The 14,046-nt window shown below is 34.6% G+C and overlaps 1 protein-coding gene across 1 annotated transcript in view; it reads right to left on the reverse strand.

The window, feature by feature from the left end:
• The window catches only part of LOC108363434 (asparagine-rich zinc finger protein AZF1), a 98,482-nt gene extending 87,417 nt beyond the window's left edge, over nucleotides 1–11,065 (reverse strand). Inside the window, exon 1 of the mRNA XM_017616800.1 lies at nucleotides 10,493–11,065. The gene's annotated coding sequence lies outside the window, so the exon portion shown is untranslated. The remainder of the gene's footprint in view (nucleotides 1–10,492) is intronic.
• Between the last annotated feature and the right edge of the window lie 2,981 nt (nucleotides 11,066–14,046).

The following is a 14,046-nucleotide window of genomic DNA, read 5'->3' on the forward strand; positions in this document are numbered from 1 at the left end:
ATTCTTTATCTGATTCGCTATTATTTCCATAATAAAATATGCAAAGAGCGTAGATTATATACCCTTATGCAAAAAAAATAAAATATTTAATTTCCCATTTATTATACATAAGCGTGGGAAATAGTTTTCGATAAGGTACGTCCAATGTATCATATTCAAACCACAACTGTGTATGTTTCCACATAAAAACACTATATCTTTTGCAGAATACCTAGAAATATGTATCTGAAGTCAGCATTGATTTTGCTCATATATGATTCATGGACTTGTGAGACGAGGTACAAAACTGTTCTCATGAGTCACATGTGATTCATTGGACAGAGAACGTGTTAAAGTCTCACACTGACGGGGTTAGGCTTTCGATGCGTCCTCCTCGGAAAAAAACATGTGCAGTAATATCGACGAATAGTTTTATATCAACTTTTTCGAAATTCTATTTATGTGTTTATGTACAACATACCTCTATTTGTTACAATAATTTTAAACTATAAAAAACAATTTTTCAGTAAAAATTAGTGGCTTTGAAAAAATAAAATTTTATACGAGGTCCCCTTAAATTTCCTTCTGGCTACGCCCATGTCTAAGGTCGTGAATACTGAACACCAACTCGAAAGGCTGGTTTCACTTATGAAAGAAAATCCCAATGCTCAGTTGGCACGATCTTGGAGAGCAGAATTGTTGATAGCTTTAAATTATTTTAAATAGATTTGGCTCGAGTGCATTGTTGAAGCAGGTCTTGTGTAGCGAACAACAGGTCTACAGGACTGGCCTATTTAGCCGGTCGGAATTTTTATTAAATCTGTAGACAAATTTCCTAAATATATTGTATGTCAAAATATATTCGAAAGGCTACACTTAAACTAAAAGTAATTAAATATTGGCGTGGAAGATTTTTACATAATATTCCTTGTGCACATATATATTACATTCTTCATGTATGTAACAATTTTAGAATGAATTTCGAGTTTGCCAATTAAAATTGTAAAAATGGCATTTTAGTTTCTTAAATCATAGTCATCTTTTACCAAATGTAAGTTTTTTTTTTCATTTGGTGGCACACAAATCATTGGAGGTAAATTTTGACAAATATTCTGCATGCTGTCATTTTTTTACGTAGAATTCGTCTTACGTTTCGATATGGCATAGCCTCCATGTTGTAGTTCTAATTTTTAGAGCTTCACGAAAACGCTTATTACACGAGAACTAATGAAGCGATTTCAAAGATAGGTATGGCGTTTCAAAGACAAAACTCCAAACCTATCGACAGATTCACTTCTGTAAGTAATGTATTCGGTTTCTATCCAATAAACAACAGTAAATATTGGCTTGTTTTGGGGTAAATTTTGAGTCTTTAAAGTGCTCTAACCACTTTTCATTTGCAGATATAACTTTCATTTGCGGGATAAGGGTTCCTTGGAGCAATAGAAATATTATCGTGTACAAATTTGAACAAATATTGAGCATTTTAATGCAAAAAATTGTTGAAATAATTAGCTTTTTTTTCAAACTGCTCGAAAACCGCTCGAATGATTTTGTTTTTGTTTTCTTTAATCAAAAACTCAAATTTTTTCCTTTCATTTGTTATATGGGTAGTATTGGTTGATATCTTTTAAGTATGTTTAGTTTATTCAAATATATGGGCATAAATGATTTTCCATACAAAAGCACTTCGTCATCATTTTGCAAACACGTGCATGTGTTGGAAATAAGGAGACAAAAAGTATATGTGTGTAGGTATTTCGGCTTTTGAGTAACAGATGGCCCAACATTTATAACCTAATCGCAGCGTATGTATGTAAATACATATAAATCGTGTCTGGATATAGTGAACTAATTTTTGCATGGCCTGTTCACAGCATCCAGGTTGTTCACTATATTAAGGTTGACTTATTTTGTTCAAAAACTTGTCTTATTTGCTCAAAATTCATGTTTGTGTATGTAAGTGCAACAGATCTTTGGAATAAATGTATATATATTAGGAAAATATAAACGGGCATATGAATGTTTATTGAAAGAATTCGCGATTCATGCATGAGGAAATTGACTTTTGGACCGCTTTTTCACGTAGAGTTCTCAATACTATTATGCCAGCATAATCAGTTTTTAATAGCTTCAGTGGCTTTCATAGGATTTCCGAGCATTAAAAATTATACAGCATCTTTAAAAGTTAAAGTTTTTAAAATTTGTGTGATGTCATCTTTTCCTACAGCTAATAACAGCAGATGTTTTTTGTAGTACAGCTTAGTTAAGCGAACCATATTTTGATCCATAGGCTGAATAAAAGGCGTTAAATTTGGAGGCATATAAACCACGAATATTGAGCCATTAGCAGTTTTAAGTTCATCTTCTGGCTGATGGCTAGGGGTGTTATCAAGCAATAGGATAGCTTAACAAATAATTTTGAACCTAATAACAATTAAAAACGAAAAAATACTCGGTAAAACTGTTGGGAATTTTAAATGTATTACTCATGTACGTGAGGGACGAAGCAATGGTGAAACCATTCTATGAAGATTTCCGATTTTTTCAAAAATTTCAGATTTTTGCTTAAACGAAAGGAATTTCCTCGCAGACATGATAACACTTAACAATTATTTAAATGCTAAATTTATTAGCACACNTTTTTTTTTCATTTGGTGGCACACAAATCATTGGAGGTAAATTTTGACAAATATTCTGCATGCTGTCATTTTTTTACGTAGAATTCGTCTTACGTTTCGATATGGCATANACAAGCACCAAATTAACGTTAGCATCAAATAGTAGCAGCTTTTCTAGTAAGAAACATAAAGTGATAAATTTCAGGGAATAACCGCTTTCATTTCCGTTTAAATATGGTATTTTTTGTCAATTTCTGCTTGCCGTTGCTTTTAAAATTTTGTTCACTATTTAGAGGCTTTCGATTTTTCACTATTTAGAGTACTCTNTTTTTTTTTCATTTGGTGGCACACAAATCATTGGAGGTAAATTTTGACAAATATTCTGCATGCTGTCATTTTTTTACGTAGAATTCGTCTTACGTTTCGATATGGCATAGCCTCCATGTTGTAGTTCTAATTTTTAGAGCTTCACGAAAACGCTTATTGCACGAGAACTAATGAAGCGATTTCAAAGATAGGTATGGCGTTTCTGTAAGTAATGTATTCGGTTTCTTNTAATTTTTAGAGCTTCACGAAAACGCTTATTACACGAGAACTAATGAAGCGATTTCAAAGATAGGTATGGCGTTTCAAAGACAAAACTCCAAACCTATCGACAGATTCACTTCTGTAAGTAATGTNGCTTTCATTTCCGTTTAAATATGGTATTTTTTGTCAATTTCTGCTTGCCGTTGCTTTTAAAATTTTGTTCACTATTTAGAGGCTTTCGATTTTTCACTATTTAGAGTACTCTGTGTAAATATTTCGGTATTANATCCAATAAACAACAGTAAATATTGGCTTGTTTTGGGGTAAATTTTGAGTCTTTAAAGTGCTCTAACCACTTTTCATTTGCAGATATAACTTTCATTTGCGGGATAAGGGTTCCTTGGAGCAATAGAAATATTATCGTGTACAAATTTGAACAAATATTGAGCATTTTAATGCAAAAAATTGTTGAAATAATTAGCTTTTTTTTCAAACTGCTCGAAAACCGCTCGAATGATTTTGTTTTTGTTTTCTTTAATCAAAAACTCAAATTTTTTCCTTTCATTTGTTATATGGGTAGTATTGGTTGATATCTTTTAAGTATGTTTAGTTTATTCAAATATATGGGCATAAATGATTTTCCATACAAAAGCACTTCGTCATCATTTTGCAAACACGTGCATGTGTTGGAAATAAGGAGACAAAAAGTATATGTGTGTAGGTATTTCGGCTTTTGAGTAACAGATGGCCCAACATTTATAACCTAATCGCAGCGTATGTATGTAAATACATATAAANAGTTTGAATATTTAGAATATTAAGGAGGTTTGCCACCTGTTTAAAAGGGTAAACTCAAATTATTTAATAAGTTAAGGCATTTATGAAAAATATGGGTATCAAATGAAATGGGTTTAAAAAGGCTTTATTTCTGAATTGTATTTAGGAGCGTTGTCAAGTATTTAAAAAATCAAGTTGAACTTAATTCATCAGTCACATGAAATATGTAGGTATCACAATATCAGACGCAAGAGTAATGTTGATTTCTTAACTATATTTAGGAGGGTTGCCAGCTGTTTCAGAAGTCTTAGCTAACTTATGCACAAATTCGAAGACGATGATAATGCGAAGACGATGATAATGCGAAGACGAGCACGAACACGAAGAAGAATACTAATACCGGGACCTAGGCTAATATAAAAAGTAATACAAATTTCTGCAGTATGAAAGGAAATAAAAATGAATCGAAGCAGTGCTACACGTCATGGCATATATCTATTTATAAGCTGATGGTGCATATGATCGAAGTTAATGTGGATCTGCTAATCTCTATTGCTAATTATTAATATTTTGCTATTCATATTGATTTATTAAATTCAATTCAAAACAATCAAAACGAATATTTCATGTATTCTACGTATTCTACGTTTACGTTTAGCGGCTGTGCCTCTTATATGAACATCCTATTTGAAAACCTTCCAAAGGTATTAAAAAAACACAATTATGATTTTTTGGAGTGGCAAGAATGCTTCAGCATTTTTTCCTCTGCAGAGAGAAGGGAGTCACACTAAAAAAAACAACTCATGAGATTTTTTAAAAGAGTCGAAATTTCGTTGCATAGTGTACGTTTTAACATCACCACAAGGCCCACCGTTAATAGTGTTGGTTTCTTTGGCGGTTCTATTTCCACTTGGTCTAGGCCTTTCCACTAAATCCCCACCAGTCCAAAATCGGAGAAAAGTGGTACTTTTAAAAAACTAATTTATTTCAGTTTTTTCACTAGAAATCGATATCTAAAGTGACGAATTTAGACATGGTTCGGAACTATAGAAGAAGGGATGCAGAACGAACTAGATCTTATTTGTCGAATTTAGAATTAATTTGAAACTATCAAATACGGGATGCAGCGGGGGCAATTGACACTTCCTAGGACATACATAGATATGTGTTCGGCGGCTTTTTCGTTCAAATACGCTTCTATTCTGCGCTTCGCATATGCTTTTTCATAGCTTGGTAATACAAAATTAAAATTTGTGTTAACATTTCAACATCTTGGGACCGTCTGGAATCTAAGAAATAACAGCGAGCAACTCTGCAAACTCAGCTACAGCTAAAGGTATGTAAACGTACATTTCTTACAATCATTCAAACAAATTTAATTTCAAATTGAAAACACATTTCCAAAATAACTTAAAATCGCACACACGGAAGAACCAAAAAGATTGAAAAATCATGATACTTTTTACTTTCGTCTGTCGATTTCAGAACTGGTTCGGAACTATAGAATTTAGGACCAGTTCGGAACTATCGAAAAAGGGATGCTGCGGGGGGCAATTGACACTTCCTGGGACATCGCTATGTTAAATTCGCCAGTTGCTTGCATGCAAAAGAGATTTATCGCGACCAGTACTGGGTCTATATGTACTAGAAGCGCCCCAGTTCAGAACTAGAGATTTTCCCCACAGGGTAGTTTGTAAAATTTATCTGTTTGTGTATCTACACGTCCGCTTGCATGGATGAACATACCCTGCAGTGAAAAATTATAAATTGTTAAAAATAACGAACTTGTAGTGAGGTTTTTTTACGCGATTTCGATTAATACCTAACTTTTAATTGGCTATGACACAACCAACTTAAAGCGAGTTGTAAAGTCACGCAGGAGTCAAGCAGGCGTAATCGGAAGTGTGTTTTCTTTAAACAAGTTTTTATTATTAGGATATTCAACATCATACAAAAAATACTACGAATGCACTTTTTTCTGCACTTCACAAATACTTTTTCCGATTCGAGACAAATGAAATGAAGATCGAAATTTTATATTTGATGTTATGACTGACGGAATTCGAATATGGGACCACCTATAGCAGAATATGTGAACAAATATGCAATGTTAAATATAATTTAAGTAAATAAAAATAAAAAATAAAAATAACAAAATCGTTTTTATTAATATTTCATGTTCAAAAGTAGTTAGTTGACATGTAATGCAGAGGTATCCAAATCTGACTATTTTGCGGTCATCGCCAAAAAAAGTACTAAGACTTTTTCGAACAAAATATACAGTTAGGTATGAGCTAACGTCACTCCCCGCAGGATATGTATATATGTACATATGTATGGATGTATCTATCCATATGTTATGTTTATGTTATGACTGCAGGAATATCGAGTTGAAGAAGGATCTAACTACCGCGTTTGTAAATGCTTTCATAACATTTCTTTCATACATAAAACCTTTATATATTAAGTATGAGACATCCATATTATGTATCGAAGTTCTCATAAACTCATGAGTGGTTGTGGGCTTAGTTATGCGTTTTTACCATCAGTGTTACGTAACCTTTTTATTAAAATAAAAGTAAAACCCATTTTTGTAATTCAAAATTTGCCAATTTTTATACTAAGTGCTAAAAATGTTCAAATGTTATTTTATTATTTATTTTTCAGCAAAATCGGAAGCAAAATTTTGTTGTAGTTTATTGAACAACTTTCAATTCAAATCTCATCTGCCTGTATGATAAACATGTGCTTAAAATTTTGCGTGTTGTTACAAACGAAGAACGTGTGCGGCATGGCATTGGCGATACTGGAGTTAATTAAATTTTTCGTTACTACTAAATAATCTGTTAAACAATATTTTAATTTTTTTTAGGATCGGCCATGTAAATTTTATATCCAAAAATATTGTAAAAAACAACATTTGGTCTTTTGTTGCTTTAGGTTACGAGTAAAATACAGCTTTCCTGAAATTTTTATACTACTTAATCTTTCTTACGGGGTATGTATGAAGCGAGCGTGTATTGCGCACACATAAAGCAGTTGCTACTATGTACGTTTGTATGCATGTAGTGTGCATGTATTACCATTTGTAGAGTTAAGAATTTTGAAACGACCTATGACAATGTTTAGACGCCTTCACTTTAGATGCTGCTTCTCTTATTACCGTTTCTGTGGAAAACATGTGTGTGTTATAATAATATTAATAATAATAATAATAAAACCAACGGTTTTTACCCTCCGTTTCCGCCCATCCGTACGAGGGGCGCAGTCCGCATGACGTACGGTTATATTGAGAATCCCAACGGAAATTTCTAAATAAAATTAAGAGAATCATTTTTATTCAAAATGCTTTTATAAATATTCCAATGGTTTATTCTCAGATAAACCCGCACACCAAATTTAAAGCGAAACATACAGTATTATCTTCATAGACATTGTACAAAAATCAAATATCTCTAGAACGCAAATGGGACCTTAATTGGAATTGTATGCTCCCACCCCCTAGGATTGTTCTGTATCGAAAAAAGTATACCCCTATTTTTGTATTTTGAAATCAAAAAACATTTGGGGGTCGCTCAAAGCGCTCAAAGTTTTCCAACTATTTTTATATGGGAAACAACAACTTTTCGTAGAAATGGTATAGAATTCTTGAAAATCAAAATTTTTCGATCAAAAAACTCTGGTTCCCTTCAAGAGTCTTTCAATAATAATACCCAATTGTTTATTCAACCATTTTTTAAAACTAACGATTTTTTAATGGTCCGTCCGTTGCATTTTTCGTGGTTTTTGTGGGTTTTTGGCGGACCTATAACTTATAGTTGCGATGAAAAAATGGTTAAATAAACAATTGGGTATTATTATCGGGAATCTGCTAATTTTTTCAACAATTTGTTGCCTTAAAACGCTCAATATTAGTTGAATTTATATAAAATTTGTACACGATAATATTTCTATTACTCCAGAGAACCTACATTTATCCCGAAACTGAAAGTTATATCTGCCAATCATAAGTTGCTAGAGCACTTTAAAGGCTCGAAGTGACGCCAAAATATGGCAATATTTACCGTTGTTTCTACGACAAAAACCAAATTAGTTACTTACAAAAATTAATCTGTCGAAAGGCTGGGAATTTTATCTTCGAGACGCCACACTTTTGTTTGAAATCGCTTCATACCCTGCAAAAAATGCGACTAATCCGGGATGACTCCGGGAGCAATCGCAAAGGAGCATGCGACTAATACCACTTTTGATCTCTTTATATGGAATGAATTGATCGCTTTTGTTCGAGCATATCCTATGAAGAGACTAATTGTTCACCTTTATACCCGAACGGGTATAAAAAGCGACTAGTCACTTTTAAAAAATAAAAATAAAAATTTGCGCCAGCTGAGATTCGAACCGGTGTTCTCAGTTTTGTTAAGCGAATACTCTCTCTATGTGCCAGCGCCGCACATGAAATTTCATTAACAAAGTGCGTACATATCATTAAATCGTTAATAGTACCCGTTAGAGATGAGTCGGGGCCTAATTGATCTCCAAATATACCCGTGATGGATGAATCGAGACTAAATGATCCACAATAGTACCCGTATGAGACTAGTTGCGACTAATTTATGCCCAATTGTACCTGATTGAGAGTAATCTCGGTATACTCTCTTTAGAGATTAGTCGCACAATTTTTTGCAGGGTAAGTTCTCGTGCAATCAGCGTTTTCGTGAAGCTGTACAACTACAACGTTTGAGCATAGCCTCCATATGGAAACGTAAGACGTATTCTACGACAAAACAAGTAGTGAAACGTCATTTTATGTAAATATGTATACAAAATATAGCGGTATGTTATTCGGTATAGAACAATCCCAGGGGCTGAGAGTATTAAAATTCCGACTTCACTTTTTTCCTTAGCAAGTTTTATTCATATAGAAAACGTGTTTATATGGGTATTTTCAACACCATTCAGCTCAGCTCACATATGTTCGCCATCATAACCAAACGACCTAATTAGTTTTAAACTTTGTTAAGGAATGAATCCGAGAGGAATTTTGCCGAATATTAAAAAAAGCATATATTTATTTTTTCCTAAGAAAAATTCAGTCTCTGGCAATGATTACAACTAATAAATGAAAATGCTTTTCGAAATATTTTCTGCTTCGTTTTTTTCTTTTGCTCAAAAATATCTTTGAGGTGATCTTCATAACTTTCCTGCAAGGAAACAATTCTCAAGAAAAAATCGTTTTACACAACCCGAAATCAATAACTAGTACCGAAAAAAACCTCTCCGGCACATAGCATTTAAGTAGGTCTGCTTGCAATTCCAACTGAACAAGTAGATAATCCCAGATTTCAAACGCACAAACATACTAGTGAGTAGCCCAAAATGTTTAGACTATGTAGTTATTTTATTTTTTACACTTAACTTACACCTATGTATGTACATATGTACTCACCTTAATTACAAATAACATATGTATGCACATTAGGGTGGTCCGTAAAAAAGTTAAGTCCGAATTTTAATGCTCTCACCCCCTAGGAATGTTCCATACGGAAAAAATTGTATACCCTTGTCTTTTTATTTTGAAATCAAAAAATTTTTGGGAACAGCTCAAAGAGCTCAAACACTATTTATCTTCAAGATACTTCCAATAATAATACCCAATTGTTCATTTATCCACTTTTTAATCGTAACTATTTGTATAGGTCCCCCAAAACCCCAAAAATGCAAAAAAATCGTTAGTATTAAAACATGGTAAAATAAACAATAGGGTATTAATATTGGAAGTCTCCTGAAGAGAAACAGAGTTTTTAGATCTAAAATATTGATCTTCAAGAATTCTATAACATTTCTAAGAAAAACTAATTCTTCCATATAAAAACAAAATATTTTTTAATTTCAAAATAAAAACTATTTTCCGATATACAACAATACTAGGGATGAGAGCGTTAAAATTCCGACTTTAGTTTTTCACATGCATTTTTGGACCACCCTAATATATGTATGTATATACATATGTAGTACAAAAACTGGCCAATGTGTATCTACGCATCTTTTTGGGCTTGCTCAATTTGTTGCGATACCTTCAATTCTATTTCATATAATATTCATAGGTAACCATGAATGCCACACACATACGCTCACACACACACATGTAAATAGAGAACTCGCATGCAATTGGGATAGTCCCCAATGCATTTGATTTGTTTGTTTCATTTTTTACTGTCGTTATTTTTTGAGTTTCTGTTTTTTTCTTTAATTTTGTGTTTGTTTCGCAATTCCTAGTCAATTTTGTGATATGGCAAGGTGCACTCTCGCACCGCCGCACACTCTGCGTAGTTCATCATCGGCGATTCCAGCTCCCCGCCCACACCCAGCACACACTGCAACATCCATTTTTGTGTTGCATTGCGCCGAACTGCACTACCAGAGTGCATTTAATGAGTTTCGGTTAAATTGGTCGGTCGTTCGGTTGATCGGTAGATTGGTTATTGCTTCTCTTGCTATAATCTTTGCTTGTTCTACTGGTTGTTAGTTTTGTGAATTGTTTTTGCTTCTTTATAGTAGTAGTAGTAGTAGTAGGTCGCAGAAATTACCGACAAAACCGTATGGCGCAACAGCAGCTCCTGCCAGGGGTGACGATATGACGACGAAGTCAAGTGCCTGTTTGACAGAGCAGAACCCGTAACGCGCTTCCGACGTACCCCGCGGCGTGTTCCGCTGCAGACTGCTTACCGAAATTAATGTACAATGCAAATATAAGACTTGGAACCAATAAGTGCAACTAAAAACACGACTAGCTCTAAAGCAAATGCAATGATAACTAGCTAACAACAAACACTGCAATAAAAACAACGTCAATTATGCATACAACAAAACTAAGGAACTCTAAGAATCACTTGCTATCGAAGAAGAACAGCGCACGATGTGAACACAAAAAAAATTAGAATAAAAACGAAACGGAGGACCGGACAGACAAATAAGTGAGCGAACGAGCGACCGTACAAACGTGCAAAAACGTCCGCATCCGAAAACACACTGGTAGCGGCAAGCGGGTCCATGGCTGGTGTGTAGCGTCAAGCGTTGCTGGGCTGCTTTGTTGCAGCGACGATGCCAAACCATGCTGCCCACCTCACCATGTCGCAAACCAGCAACACCGACCGAGCGAACCGCTGCCGTGCGAGCAATTCACAAAGTCGGGAAATCGGAATAGTGCACCGCCATCACTGCCGCTTGTGCGTTCCGCCGCGAGCCGCACGCCCCACACTGCTCACCGTCTCCACATATGTACATACATAAATATGTACGTAGCCAAACGCTCGTTAACTTTCCGTTCAGTTGCGCGCGCGCTTCATTTCGAGCGATGAACTGAACTGTGAGCGCTACGACTCCTCAAGGCCTACATGGATTTAGGCCATAAAATGCCGAAGTGATTCAAGCCAATTCCAAGATACTCGTACACCGCACAGCGTACAGCTTATAGAGTATGGCAACGCAGCAAACAGAATATGAATGCATGTAATTAGTATGGATGTATGTATGTATGCATTTATGCTTCATTATATGTAAGCTAAGTTGCTCAACACTTTGCTGGAGTTGGTATTGAGAAACTGAATTGTAACCAGTGTTGCCATTTTGGCCCTTTTGGAGCTTTTGGGGCTAGATTTTGCTCTTTATTTTTTATTTAGCTCCAACCTTTGTTTAGCTCTTTTCAAAATTATCCAGCACTTTTTTAGGTCCAGAAACTTTTAGTAGAATTTGGTAATATATTAAAATCAAAAATCAAAATCATTGTACAAGTGTTAACTAAAATTTATTTGGCTTTAGTGATCTCAGTCTATTTTCGATACCTTCATGTTATTCTTTTTCGATTAATATCTACTTAGAAAAGCTCCACTCCTAATGCAAATGACGCGTAAGCGAATGGAAATGGGCAACTAAGTCGATTAGTTTCTTCAACGCGCGCGGGAGTACAGAAGCTGTACCGGGCAGTGTTGCCACTGCCGCGGCCTTTAAAGTATCCATAAAAAATTGAAAACTGTATCCAAATCTATCCACCAAAAGAGCGGACATTTTTATACGGTACATCTATGGAAAACAAACTCGGCCCCATAACAAAACTTATTAACATGTAGTCAGTATTTTCCCATTCTTAGACACGGTCCGCAGTTATAGTCAAAATTAAATCGACCCTAAAGTTAATTGCAGCTGTTTGACATAATTTTCAATGATATACCTGTCAACAAAGCTGAAACTAACTTAAGTGTCGACTTAATTTTACCTATAACTGCAGGCCTTTGTTTCCCAGATCTGTTTCTAAGAATGGGAAAATACTGACTTCAACTACGGGCCAAAGTTTCCGCATGTTCGGTGTTTATTACTATGATTAGATTCCCAAAAATAATACATGAAAAAATGTTTCCTAGTCTAACAAAATAATACTAATTTAAACTAATTTTGGCCTGTTACATTTAGTTCACTAAATTGTTATTTCCTGCTATTATAGTTACAATATTTTTTCAATCAAACTGTTAGATTGGGAGCTATCTATGAAATTAAAAAAAATTCTCAAAAACTTGTATTTGTCTGTAAATTCCGCCTTCAAGAAAAATGTCTATTTGAATTCCCGCTTAACGACATATAACTGAAAATTTGGAAGTTATAAGTTGTTTTAGTGCAGTCAAGTTATAGCTCAAAATTATTCGTCGGCATGGTTGACTGTGAAGGGAAGGGTTTCTCGGGATGTAAAATTTGATTTCTTGATATTACAGTTAACTACTACAGGTCGGAAATTTTTTTAAAATTTGCAAACTAATTGGTGTTATTAAATGCACGTTTATGTAGCTAAAATTTTAATTTTTCAAAGTGACAAGAATAAGGGAAAATTTCTTTCTTGGAGGATGAGCAGCCAACTCCTAAAAATGTTATAATAGCTCGTACATAACTAAAAAAAAACGTCCCTCAACTGACAATTACTTATGGGAAAAGGTATCCAAATTTACACTGAGGAAAAAAACGAAGCATCCCTCAAATGGATACATATGTATCAAAACGGCAAAACTGGTACCGGGCAGACGGTGTATTCTCTCTCAGGATTCGTAATCCGAGTTTTTACGTCAATTCAAATATGTCAGATATTGCAGATTTTAACAGTTTGTAAAGTATCTACTTTTAGTTCAGTGTCTATATAGGCGTTATAAGTGCCGTAGCGAAGAACTCGAAATATAGCCCCCTTCACCTTAAGTATGTTTATTAATTAGAGTATTTCACTTGCAGATGTCGCTGTGATCTAAGCGGGAACAGTTATCGTTACTCGAGTTCCTTTTTCTCGAGTCCTGTTACCCGCCTCGGATGTTGGGTTTCCCCTTCTTCGATCGCCCAACACTCTGCCACTTTGGAAGAGAACTCCGAGCAAACAAGTAAGGTCCTCTAATCATCAATCTATTCTTATATAACCTCTATTGCAGGATTTTTTGTATATACATATATACATATGCAATAAAGTGGCCGTTAGGCTCTTACATATATATATAGATACATATATATATATCTATATATATATATATATATATATATTAGTGAAAAGTGAAGTTTTTCATTTAATTTTATTGAGCGAATTTTTGCCGTTTAATTCAACCTCGAAGGCCTTCAGGGATTCGGCACCTCCTCAACCCTCGTTTTCCGCGGAATTCAAGAGGAATTCCCGGCCCCCAATTTAACCCCGTCCCGAACATGGTCCTTTGAGCCGTATAGGCTTAAAGTTTTTCATGGTTGACCCACATTTGCTTAAAAATAAAATATAAGGGAAAAAAAAATTCAAAGAAATAAATATTTTGATAAACTGCCAAGTTGCCTTCATAAAAGAAGAACTTTTATTGCACCCACCGTTACCTCGTTTTTATTATCTCGCACACGTCGAATCGTGTGCAATTAAACATATCTTAAAGTTTTCATATTGCGCTCATATGGTGAAAACCGCCACCAACTTTGGTTTTTTATTACATTCATTGGTGAATACCGCCACCAATTTGACTTTTCCGAACAAACCCAAAGAAAAATAAAAATATCACCAAAGAACTAAAACACATTTCAACAGCACGTTGTTAAAACTCATTTCAGTTTGGGTGCAAATTATTGCATAAAACGCCCA

The sequence above is a fragment of the Rhagoletis zephyria genome, unplaced genomic scaffold (assembly GCF_001687245.7).
Source record: "Rhagoletis zephyria isolate East Lansing unplaced genomic scaffold, Rhagoletis_zephyria_1.1 Rzeph_scaffold_01276, whole genome shotgun sequence".
In the NCBI taxonomy this organism is placed as follows: Eukaryota; Metazoa; Arthropoda; class Insecta; order Diptera; family Tephritidae; genus Rhagoletis; species Rhagoletis zephyria.